This window comes from Plutella xylostella, chromosome 23, assembly GCF_932276165.1.
Source record: "Plutella xylostella chromosome 23, ilPluXylo3.1, whole genome shotgun sequence".
Classification (NCBI taxonomy): domain Eukaryota; kingdom Metazoa; phylum Arthropoda; class Insecta; order Lepidoptera; family Plutellidae; genus Plutella; species Plutella xylostella.
In genome coordinates this window covers 10,187,291-10,200,124 of record NC_064003.1, presented here as the reverse complement: position 1 = coordinate 10,200,124, position 12,834 = coordinate 10,187,291, and the positions used below count along the sequence as shown (strand labels likewise).

Sequence of the window (12,834 nt, the reverse complement as noted above, 5' to 3'; positions counted from 1 at the left end):
AGTTATTTGTTACAGAGAGCCAAAACAGTTCGCTAAACGTTCTATAACTTTTCTAAGAATAAGTAGGAAAGAATTTAAAGTTTTGACAACATTAGAATTTGTGCCATCACAATCGACATCATGGACAGTACATCACTAGTGTTGCGCGTAAATCGGTGCGCGTGCGCGCCGAGGGGGACTGAGCTCGTAATTCGCGCGACGACGCCGCCACAACCGAAATATATGACGACTGTTGTGGGAAACGCGCTTAGGAGTGTCGGTCTAGTTGTCTACTGAGAGAGTTGGAAGTATTAGAAGTATTAGACACGAAGGTTACATGAATAAATACTTATTAATTTGTGTATTTTTGGAGTGTGGACACCGAATAAAGAATTTTTATCATTATCTAATAGTATGTAGGACTGTAGGTACTTATTAGTTTTATAATGTTATAGTTGTTAGGCAGGTCAATTTATTTGCAGGTCTGATAATGATAACCTATAACAAACGGGCCCTATGGGATAACTAAATGATTCTGTAATAAGACCGTAGTCTCATTGGTATGTTTCGATGTGAAAAAAAAACTTCTTCATAATAATTTAACATAAGAATTGCTTTAGAAATAAATTGTATGAGTATTTTGTTTTAAGATAAATACATATTACCTATTTCAAACTTAATTATAAAGTAGTAATTATATACTTACATTACATATCTCTACTGTATCCGTTATAGAGATCGCTATCGCAATCAGAACCGAAGATCACAAGGAAACAAAAGAAAATTTACGTGCGATTCCGGCAATCAAATAGAAAATTTATCCGTTCCCAATAAAAATGCGGCTGTCAATAAAAATAAATTAGCAAATTCAATTAAAAACCGGTAAAATGCGACACTGGCGGTATCACACAGACCGAATGAGAGAAATGTACAGTTTTATTGCTATTAACGTGCCTAATTAAAAGAACTGTATCAAAACAAAATGGCCGCCACAGAAAATGAAAGGCTGTCGATTTTATTTGGTGTAAATGAAAGTTTGTTAATTATCGGTTAGCTGCCCAGTTGCCATAATCCAATCTCATCTAATAAGTTTAATGTATCATAATGAGTTATGTCCGAAAAAAATCAACAACGCTCATAATTTTTCTTATGATAGAAATAACCCTTCGTACGAGTATCATCCAAAAAAAAACTATGCGTTAGTAATTTTATAAAAATAAAAACATCTATATAGGCAATAAAAAAAATTGATCTATAGGCGTCTACCAGGATTATCTTTAATTATAACGTAACACTATCTTCACAGTATCGACACTACAACATATTATGTTAGGTATATTATTAACATAGTGTTATATATATTATTTCAATAATTTAGTTGATTAAACTGCATTGCTTAGCTGTTGTCATGAGTAACAAGGCAATAGTGGTGACGACGGCATTCGAACCCGGGACCACAGGCCGGTGAACATGCGGTGGCCAATCTTATCATCAGCAGGTTCAAGATTACTGCTGCTACATACGATTCCTTTTTGATATTTTTAAGGGTAAGAAATTATTATCAATATTTAATACCTATAATCCACCAACCCGCACTAGTCCAGCGTGGTGGACCAGGACTAGACCCTTCCTTGATTGGAAGGAGACCCGTGCCCCAGCAACGGGGACGTGATGGGTCGCGAAGAATATATAAATTTAATCGTAATACTTGGTACCTAACTAATATACAGTGAGTTGAAAAAGTGGTAAAGTAAGCTGGAAACTTATGACTCAGAGAGACATCCTGAATGAATTATACTCCACCTAGTATACTCAGGCCTAAATTCGGATTAAATTCCATCAACTTTCCTATTTTTACATTCATTGATAGCCACACAGGACAGTCTAAGAATAATTTATTTGCTTTGATGATTTTTTCGCGGTTATAATTTATTTATTTTAGAAAGTTATATATTGCTATAATAGTGTCTTCCCCTTAACTGGAGCAGGGATCACGAGGGCGGATCCCGCTCTCAACACAAACGACAAAACAAACTCACGTAAAATACGTATAAATTAATAAGTACCGATAGCAAAAACGTTATTGGTAGCCACTTATGTCTTTTAAAACTTTTTCTTATTAAATATCATAAGTTTAATGAACAGCCAGTTCCATCACTTTAATTTGTCACTTTTATGCAACTTATACAGTTTTAAAAGCCCGAAAAGGATAAAAGTGAGTTACTGAAACTTGTTAACGTACTAAAAGGTTTATCTTTATGATCGCAACGTATTAATCCCGACTGCTTTACTTCTGTCACCTTAAAACTAACGAGACGCGTCTTAAACGGTCTTAAAAAATGACAAAAAAAAACCAAAATAAACTTGCAGTTTTACAACTCAGAGTATTCTCTTAATGCTGAATTTAATACGATTCCGCATATAGCCACGCGTCGTAGGTAATTACAAAAACAATTACAGAAATTCTTCGAAATTCAAAAACATTTAATGCAAAGGAAATTGGTAATGGCCGCCGTAATTTGCCAACTTCTGTCACGTGAGTAAAATCAAGTTTTTATGTCACGTACGTATTATTTATTGCAATAATCATGTGAGCGTTTAAGTAGGTAATTTTAATTTTGTTTGTATTTAATTATCGGTTTGCAACCGCAACTGTGAAGGCAGAAATACCTAAGTTTGTATTTCTAAACTAACCTCTAAGGTTTATTTACATACTTAGTTATTCAATATGATATTTTTCTTCAGAGCGGGCTTCTAATTATTAATTGTCATATATTTCTGGCGTTTGATAGAATAGCCAATTTAGACCAGGCTTCGATCGCATCCAGTGGCGTGCTTTGGGAGAGCCCTACGTCCAGCAGTTAACTGCTATAGTCTGATAATGATGTAAAAATATATTGATGGGTAACGCTACAATACGTCACCCATTTGACTACAGCTAGCCCCACCACTAACAACAGAGGTGCAGCTCAGAAAAAGTTATAAAATGATCGTTACAGTTGATTTGCAATCGGTAGCTCATACAAAGTCATTACTTACATGCAGGACATTCGCAAAAAGACCATAAAGACAGAAAGAAACACAGAACAAAAACTATCTCACGACCGAGATTACGCTCCGCAGAATGATAATCTGATTATTCATTGTTATTTACGAATAAATACGTCGCTACTGTTTTGCTCATTTCCATTGCAATCTAAGGGCTCTTTTCCATAGCGCCTCAATTTGTAATGTTAAATACTAAATATTTGTAAATGTTTAGAAAATAGTAGTAAGTATAGTTGTAGTATCAATCAGTTATAGTTCTAACTGAAAAAATGTGTTCCGTTCCTCCTAAATGGAATAAAAAAAACTTAGAAAGCTGCCTACTACCTACGTTGTCTATGAAACTTTTTCTGTGCTTCGCTGCTTTGGCACACAGTATCTAACTGAAAAATTGGCGCCGGTAGCCAGTTTTATAGCTCTTTACTGTATGCACCCAAAAGCCTCAAGGCAAATATTTAACTGTTAAATGAGGCAGTCTTCCAATGATCTACATTTACGTAGTAATATAACGTCCTGGCCTGTATGTTCTGTATTTTATAACTGAGGGTGTAGGAAACACAACTCAGACAGTAGCCGGTCGTGGTTAGATGAGGTACACCGAACCTTAAGATTCGTGGCCTATGTCCAGCAGAGAACTATTAGCTAATGACAAAACGCATCGTAATGGTAGGTAGTTGTATAAATAACCGTGGGTTTGAGTCACCGCGGTGGAGCTGCGCAGGCGCAACAAAAACTTGCACGCGCGGGAATGTAGCGCGAGCGGAGGCACAGACGCGGCTAACGGGACCCGGGGGGGCATGTGTAGGCAGGAGGGGGCTGCCTCTGAGAGGCTTGGATACATGGGTTATGTAGTACCTGTTTGATAATTTCTCAGCAAAAGCTTGCTTGTGTTGGGGTCCACCAGCCCATACTAGGCAACCGTGGTGGTCAAGGCCTTTTAAAACTCTCCTTCATTGGAAGAAGACCCGTGCCCAAGCATTGGGGACGTGATAGGTTGTGATGATTTAGTATTATATGACATGGGTGTGGCAAGAAATAATGTGAATTATTTTTTTTGTTACTTACTTATTGTAGAATTATCATTACATTTTTTTGGGGGAATATCTTGATTTTATAATATCTGTTTTCTGACACGGTTTTTATCACCAAAAATAATCGTTTATAAGTTATAAATTCACGCGCATCATCTATTTTTTTAAAAACTCATATATAGGTCCAAAATCCTTTTCCACAAGAACTTCAATGCATCAAAGACTTGTCCCGTTTACAACCCTCCTCATCTATGAGCGTACGTGGAAGCGTCGACTGACCGTCCTCCGTTTTCTCACATTAAAGTGGACATTTGAAATTATTGGCATTTGATCCTGCTAATTAAAACTTTTAGCGCTGGTTGGTCTACGGGGAACCGTTCACGGGGACATTTTCCCATGACGGCGCGGACATACGAAGAGTTGGCTGTTTTTACCAGCGCATGCGTTGAGTTTATAGATTCTTTGTCATGAGGATTAGCCTTGCAACTTTTATAAGTTCACGGTGCTATGGTTTGTGTTATTAGCGCTGAATCTGTGACACTAAAAGAAGATAGTTAGTGTTTATTGTTTCTTTTGTTCCGATACAGCAACGTTTCTATAGGTATCTTCAATGTTTAACTGTAGAACTCTAACTGTAACACAGTCATCCAACTAAAGTAAGTTAGTTTGAAAAAGAAAAAACAAGTAATAGAAATAGAAATAGTACCAGGCGCGCCGGAAACCAAGGCGGTAAGCCATGGCCAGAATCCGTGTCAATAGCCACAAGACCGTAGCAGGATGTCCGTCCGTCCGTCTGTTCGTGGAACGCGTGGCGCCTGCGAGTCTCCCTAAGTGTACCAGGGCAACAGGGGCTAGAGGAAGTTAGTGTCCAAGTATGGTTTGATGGAATAGGAACTTTTTTTTGTTTGCTCGTGATGTAGGGCGGTATTGAGTTGCACTAAGGTTTGGTATGTGGTTAAAACGGAACTGTATCACTATTGTTAACTTAGAATTTAATAATGTATTGTGAAGTACACCAAATGCCACTCCAAAATGAGAAGGCATATTCATGCGCCAGCGCAGTCAGCAACAGACAACTAATCTGGCTGTCTACTATAAGTACATAATTGTTTATAAGAATTATATTATAATATACCTCTTGAATTTAAAAAAAAAATACTTCACCAGGTTCAAAGAGAGGACCTAACACACTCACCTCATCGGAAAGATAACAATATTGACCGACACGATAATCACCACAGATTAGTAAAACAAACGGCTGCTATACACACAGATAATAGACCACTTTAGCCGCGTCGATATCGATCATACCGCCGCGACTCTCACGCTGTCGCCACACAAAAACATACCTTATTAGAATTCTGAGCGCAACACGCGCCTTCACTTACCGCCCTTACTACAACTAACTCACACTATGCAGGCCGAAACCAACTCTACACACACGTTTAAAAAGGTGTAAATCCAGAGTGTCGATGCCCAAGGAGGTCAGTATTGTATTTAAAAGTAAAAGACAATTGCGCGCTTTTTGACCGCGCCGGCCAGCGCCAGGATTCGAATTCGGAATTTAATTTTCGAATGGTTTGTTTTTAATTTGGACGGTTATTGTTATTGATTGGATTATGCGTTTCTTGCGGTGAACTGGAGCATTCGCGAAATGCGCTAATTAAATTATTGGAGAGATCAAAAATAAATTGTAAGGACAGGTTTGAGGCTGACTCGATTATGAGCCTCCAAGTGGCGGTTATGAAACTTTAATGAACTACATACCTGCTAAATATACTTTTTATAACTTATTAAAGTAAAAAAAAAACATCTTGCGGAAAACAAAAACCGCACCTTTTAATCTCATTTCATAAACAGATACAAGTTTCAACACCTGCGACATCATCATCTATATAAATTTATGGGCATTTTGTGGCTTAACCAAGTGCGTGGTTAAACTAATTAAAGGATAAACTATATAAATTTATGTGTTTTCCGATGACATTTTAACAAAAGGGTTTTTTGTGCGTTTTGGTGAACGGAACTTAGCGGGTGTAATGACAATTAAAGACATCTGTGCCATTCTATAACTTCACCGTCACTTTGCAATGGAGTAAGGACGAAGAAGAGCTGTCTCAAATTAATGGTCTAAAAAATGTGTAATGAGGTGTATTCTGACAGCTCATTAAAAAAGAACTCTCATAGAATATGATCCTATCGATAAATTAAAAGTATTTCAGTCAGGTGGATTATTTATTAGATATATGTACCACTAAGACCTGTGTAAAAATATCTGTCTTTATACAAATATCTGCCCCGGCTGGGAATCGAACCCGGATCCTTTGGCATAGCAATCAGGGTCACTAACCACTACACCATTCGGCTGTCTTAATTTAAGAACGACGGCTGTTTTTTTTTTCTTTATTTATTTATTTAGGAAAATCAACAGCGTTACAATGGTGCAGATACAAGCTAAAATCATAACTAAAATCATTCTTTAAAAAAGTAAACATAGGTAGGTAGGTATGTATATTTTTTTACAAAAAAAAAACTATCCGCTATTTGCATTACAAAATCCAACCCTGTATAGTTCTTAGCGTGGCTACCATTTATAAAATACATAGTGAACTATTCACTTTGTAAATTCATACATTTGTAAAAAGACACATACCTACTTTGAAAAACGTTGGTAAGTGACAATTTGTGTTCGTAATTTATAGAACAGCCAATCGCTAATTACCTAGTTAAGAAACCATTTCTTTCGTTAACAATGTCATAAGTACAGTCAACAAAAAGTATCAAGTATCCTAAGTGAAAACACTAACAGTTTGATCCTAGATATGTATCAGAAGAAGTTGAACAAATACTAGTATTCGAAAGATACAAAAAAAGTTCCTATGTAGGTATTATTTTAGTATATTTTGCTATGAAAATATAAGCAATATAATATAATAGTGTTGGATACTTTTTTCTTTGGCTGACTATACTTTACTAGTTAAATGTACAATCTTTTTTCAAAGGTGTTAACGTGTCATAAAATGGCAGTTTGAACACTGCATTTAGGCATGAAAATACGTTGATCGAAACATTTATACATTCCTGATACATTGTAGTAAGCGAAGCTCTTACTACAATGTATCAACAGACTAAAATATAATATTTTTTAAATTACAACATTACTGTTAAAAATGTAAACGAAGAATAAAATAGAAGGAGGGATAATTATTGTATGTATGAATACGTATATATAAGTATGTAATTAAAAGACGAAGAAACAATTCGTACTAAAGTGTACCAAAATTAATTAGAAGCTAATTTAAATTTCCAAAAAAATAATTACCTTTATTCCAGAAATAATGCAAATAAGATAAGACCAACGACTTTATACGACGACCGAACTTTAGCAAATTGTTATTGCGCCACAACACTCTGTCCTCGGCTCGGAAACTTGTATGGATCTGACAGATTTTTGACAGGCGAGCAACGCTGCTTATGGATTACGATTAAAGAAAGAAAGAAAAGAAAGATAAAACTTTATTTGACAATGACAGCAATCATACTTAATTATATACACAATAATACAGATTACGCTGTTAACTGCTAATGGTGGTGGTACGGAAGCAGGTGGCTGGTAGTGGTGCATGAGGAAGACCGAGGACAGAGTCTTTTGGCGCTCCTCGGGATAGGCCTATGTCCAGCACTGGATTGTCTTTACTAGCTGATGATGATGATGACAGTGAATGTAATCTCGTCCTGATCTCGTCGCGTAGGCGGGTTATAAAAACGTAACCTTTAAATTGAATGTAGGTAATAAAGGTGGGTCTAAAATACCCCCTTGTCGGCTCTCTCCGGCTTGATAGTGCATTGTCGCAAAGAATTTTCAATCGTGTAGCTTTCCAAGTGTTATTACAAGACGACTTAGATTAACGATATACGATCAAGATCCCTTTAAATTCATAGACCGTATTTTAAATTTACAACAAAGTTAAAATTGACATTGAAACACACGAATTTCGACTCTTTACGTTAGTCAAAAAGATGAAATTCGTATGTCACACCGTCGATTTTAAACCTATTGTAAAGTGTCAAAAAGCTCTATGAATTTGGAGGTATGTCACATACAAAACAAAACAAAAAAACTGCCCGCATTTTTTTGTTTTGCATGCCTCTGGTAAACTGTCAGTTCGTTCTATGGATTCAGGGCCAAATTTTAAAAAAATACTGTGACAAAACAACATTTTACGTACAACCCACACGAGAGTGGAATCATCAGTTGGTTTCCACCGACCATCCATCAGGCACATCAAAGCACGCGCAAGACGAAAGAAGTAATTAAATCATACCATGAAGGTCATAAACCACACAAACTCACACACTTGAACACACACACACACTTTCGAGTTACATCACAAGTCGCCGGTACTGGGGGGTCACTCTATGTAAAGAAAAATTCAGTTTCAGAGCGCTACAGAGCAGGCCATGATTGTATCTTGTTGTATTAAACGTGCCGATTGCACGACAGCTTTTGTTCGTTCGTTTTTCGTCAGTATAAAGTAACCCCCTGGGGACCACCGCAGTGCAAAATTTCACTTTAGGCTATTTTAATTCGAAGCGGTTAAAATTGATGTGCTTATAATTCGCTAATTTCGCCTCAGCCTCGCTCTGTGGACGATATTAAAAAAGTATTAATGCGACGGGAAATATTCAACCACCGAAAATGGACGCCATGGGAGAGCAAGATATGGGAAAAATATTTACGCATTATTAAAGGTTTTTATCTGGATAAAGTTTTTTTTATGTTTCGTTGACAAATGGACAAATTTTACGAAAACGTATTTTTGAATGTCACACAAAACGCAGTGGTGTCATCTACATAATAGATAGGTATAAATAAAACCAGCGCCATCATTTATAATTATTCAATATACAGCTGAGACCATTAAGGGCGTATAAGTCGAAGTCGTTAATAGTGCGGACATGGCATACAATACCACTGTGTGGATACAGCCTTAATATACAGACGAACGTACGCCTCGGCCAACATATTGTGGAGTAGGCTTTAGAAATAATAGAGGTAAATGCGATTTTACGATGCCCATAGGTAAATAAATAAAAATCTTATAAAAACTACATTTCAACTTTCGTTTTAAAGGTTTTACGGTTCACAAATCATTTTTGCTTTTTACCAGGAAGTCTACTAGGAATTAAAGGTTCAAAATTAGCCTTAATTACTTAGTAAGACAGTGACCTTAAACGAGCAATAAAATTGAACCATATAAATATTTGCTTACTAAATAAATATTACACTAAATCCTCAATAAATAAGCAGCAAAAGTTTCAAAACAATAACAATATCGCTGTATGTTTAAACGCTCACATTCGACTCACATCCCACATTTTCTGCAGCCATTTAACCCTTTGAGCGTCCGTGCGACCGACTCAATCGTAAATAGGGCGATGTCACGCGCCCGTACAACGTACAAGCCACCCCGGGAGCCAAAACTAGCTCTTTGAATCACTGCAATAACCAAACGCAACCGACCTCCAAACAAAACTGGCCATAAATGCAGCTGTAAAAAGCGTAAAACAGAATATGCACTTTTTGGAGTTAAGCCTTTATGCATCTGAGGTGCGAGCGAAATGACTATTGGCGTAAATGCAAAAGCTATGCAATGTAATTTCAGACTTTTCTTAATCGAGACTAGGTAGGAATTGCAATGTGAGGTTTACTGGAGTTATTGCTAAATGATAGCGTCGCTTTTTGTTTATGCAAGCCCTGCAGAGTAGATGAGTCATTTTGTGTAAGAAATTGGATGCTTATGAAACCCAACTATTGTTTTAATATTAATGAGATTAACATCGCTTGTTTGATGTGTTTGGAGAGCACATTTTTCACGGAATCGTCTGGTTTTTGCAAGAGAAGCTTATTTGAGGAATCTTTTGTTATTATTCGGAGGTGCAATAGGATAGTGGCAGTGGAATGTCGATGTTTTTAGTTACCTATGAGCACGTCTCAATTACTTGTATGTGATGAAATATTTACTACCTATGAAGTTCTATTTAAATAGTAGTTAACATTATAAATATAGAAATTATTTTTACTGGATTATAAATGAACTATTGTATTTTATCATTAGCAGACATTATATCAGTAATTTAATCATAATCATCTCGTCCGTGTTGAATTATAGACCGACTTATATGAAATCATACGTTTCTGTCTTCTGAAAAACATAGTAAGTTTAACAACGGTAGTTATTAAAATGTAGGCGGGATCTTGATCAATCTGAGCTTTCTCATTTACCCGTTTAAACATACACAAGTAGCGCCACCGAGCCTCCGTATCTCGCCGGCTGCATCGCGGGCGGACCCGCGGCAACAAACTATCTCACGCGCCCATAATCGCCATATTTTACCCAGATACTAACATTGGCCTCAACATTCGACAGAGGTCACTGTTCAGGGTAGCTCGTGATACAGTTACTGTCATCGCACAACAAAGCAACAACGACCTAACAACCGCGAAAACAAACCAACGTGACCCTAAACTCATGAGGCGTAAGCATCAAAACGATTAAACCACACGTGACACAGAAAAACAAAAGACTACCAACCTTGCGTCAAAGCTCTGCAAGATTCAATATGGCGGAGCGACGGTTGCGTTTAAATCGTTACGGAAGGCTTTGAGTGTGCTCCACAGGCGGTGTGGGGTCACTGACGATAGTATCGTATGACCAGGGGTCTGGAGGACCCCAGGGCTTTCTTTTAATTGTTCCCCAGTGCCCACTGAATGGGTGGGCGGACCTAGATGCCCGTTTTATAAATCGACGGTAGCCCCGCCAGAGTTGTCCGGAGGATTATATTGTTAGCTTCACCCGTATTTTAATGTTTTGCCGGATTAAGTTATGAATTTAAATCTGAATGCCGGCTTAGAACAAAAGGTGAGCTAGCGTTGTGGAAACATTTAGGGAAACTAATGGTTTCAAATTTACGATGGGTATTTCTGAATATATTTTAGTTTCACACAATATTAGTTTCAGAATGGGTTTTGGGAAAGGACAATGGACGTTAACACCTTGCAATTAAACTGTAGATTAAATCAGGGTTATATGGTCTGATTACACTTTTCATGACACTGGTTTAAGAGGTGATTATGAACGCTAAAAGTGCACTTAAACTGACTTAAACCCTCCTAAATGACACTTCTGCAGTCATAAAATATGTCAAGAAAAGTGACGCCTCTTGTTAATTATTGCTGCCAAAAATCAGCACTTTATCTGCAGTTTTAATGTGCCTACATATTGTGGCGGACTCCTAGCCACTAGTTCAGACGAAGATCAACAGATGGCGCTCGAAACGCAATACAGAGAAGATGTATGGGAACTACGCAAATTACTATGAAAATCCTACATCGCGCATTCGAAGTTTCTCACCTACTCTGCAATAAATAGAAATCCCCAACGCTAACCGTTGGGCAGCTGCCCACCAGGCCACACCACCCGGCCTGGTCGGAGGATCCTCCCTTTGCATGGGGATGCTCCAACACCTCCAGCATCTCCATAGTGGTGACCCCGTGAAGAACATCAGCGCAGCATTCTGAAGACCCGCAGAGCAGCCTCCACGCCATCTTCCATCGACTTTCTCTCCTCACCTCAACAGCCGTGCAGCAGAACCCTCAGCAAGCAGCCCCTGGAGCCAACCAGCCAGCATCCGGTCGCAAAGGGCATCATGACCACCAGCATGCAGCGAACGCGCAGGCCTGGTCACACCCTCGACCCACACCAGCAACTTGGCACAGCACCACTGCACTTCGGCCGGTCAGCAAGCAGAGCCATCCTCTCCTGGTCGACGCAGCACTCTGCCACCATGCTCCACTGCAGGCTCATCCCGACTCACCGTGGAAATCGCCACTGCAGCATCACCCCGACTCACTGGGGACTCCTCACCGCACTCACAGTCCCGACTCACTGCGGACTACGCGGCACTGGCTGGCAATCAAGACTCTCGGCTGCACTGAAGACTATCGCCCTCCGGTCTCGGTGGGGGAGTGATGTGGCGGACTCCTAGCCACTAGTTCAGACGAAGATCAACAGATGGCGCTCGAAACGCAATACAGAGAAGATGTATGGGAACTACGCAAATTACTATGAAAATCCTACATCGCGCATTCGAAGTTTCTCACCTACTCTGCAATAAATAGAAATCCCCAACGCTAACCGTTGGGCAGCTGCCCACCAGGCCACACCACCCGGCCTGGTCGGAGGATCCTCCCTTTGCATGGGGATGCTCCAACACCTCCAGCATCTCCATAATATGAAACATCATTTTTAAGTTTATTCATGAAGATCTTTGATAGCTAACTTCTCAGGCAAAATAAGGCTGGAGGGAAAATAACTTTCTTCTAGTATAATATTCATTATTATAAAAACAGCAATCTACCGTTATTTTTGTCCTCGTAAGGAATGTACTGAAATTCTTCGAACACAGATATTATTTCAATACTGAAAACGATTATCTCTACCTGAAGCAAAACATCATAATCCTTTCTATTCTTGCTCCTGATGATCGTCACTATCACATTACAAAGGTATATTATTCCGAACATTTTAACCCTTCGAACGCCGAAGCGCGAATCCGTGTCTGATTTACCGGCATTCAAAGGATAAACAATAATCAAACATCGTCCAGAAACACTGAAAAACCCCCGCTGAAAGAATCCTGTCTTCCCTGAAAGAATCTCTACCGTCCATCAGCTAATTAGCATGTTCTCTCCCATGGAGATATCCTCGGCGTCACG

The 12,834-nt window shown here is 38.6% G+C and overlaps 1 protein-coding gene across 1 annotated transcript in view; it reads right to left on the bottom strand.

Annotated features, from left to right (window-relative positions):
• LOC105389345 (serum response factor homolog) overlaps window positions 1-12,834 on the bottom strand; it is a 217,102-nt gene that overhangs the window by 107,078 nt on the left and 97,190 nt on the right. The gene's annotated exons all lie outside the window — the stretch shown is intronic.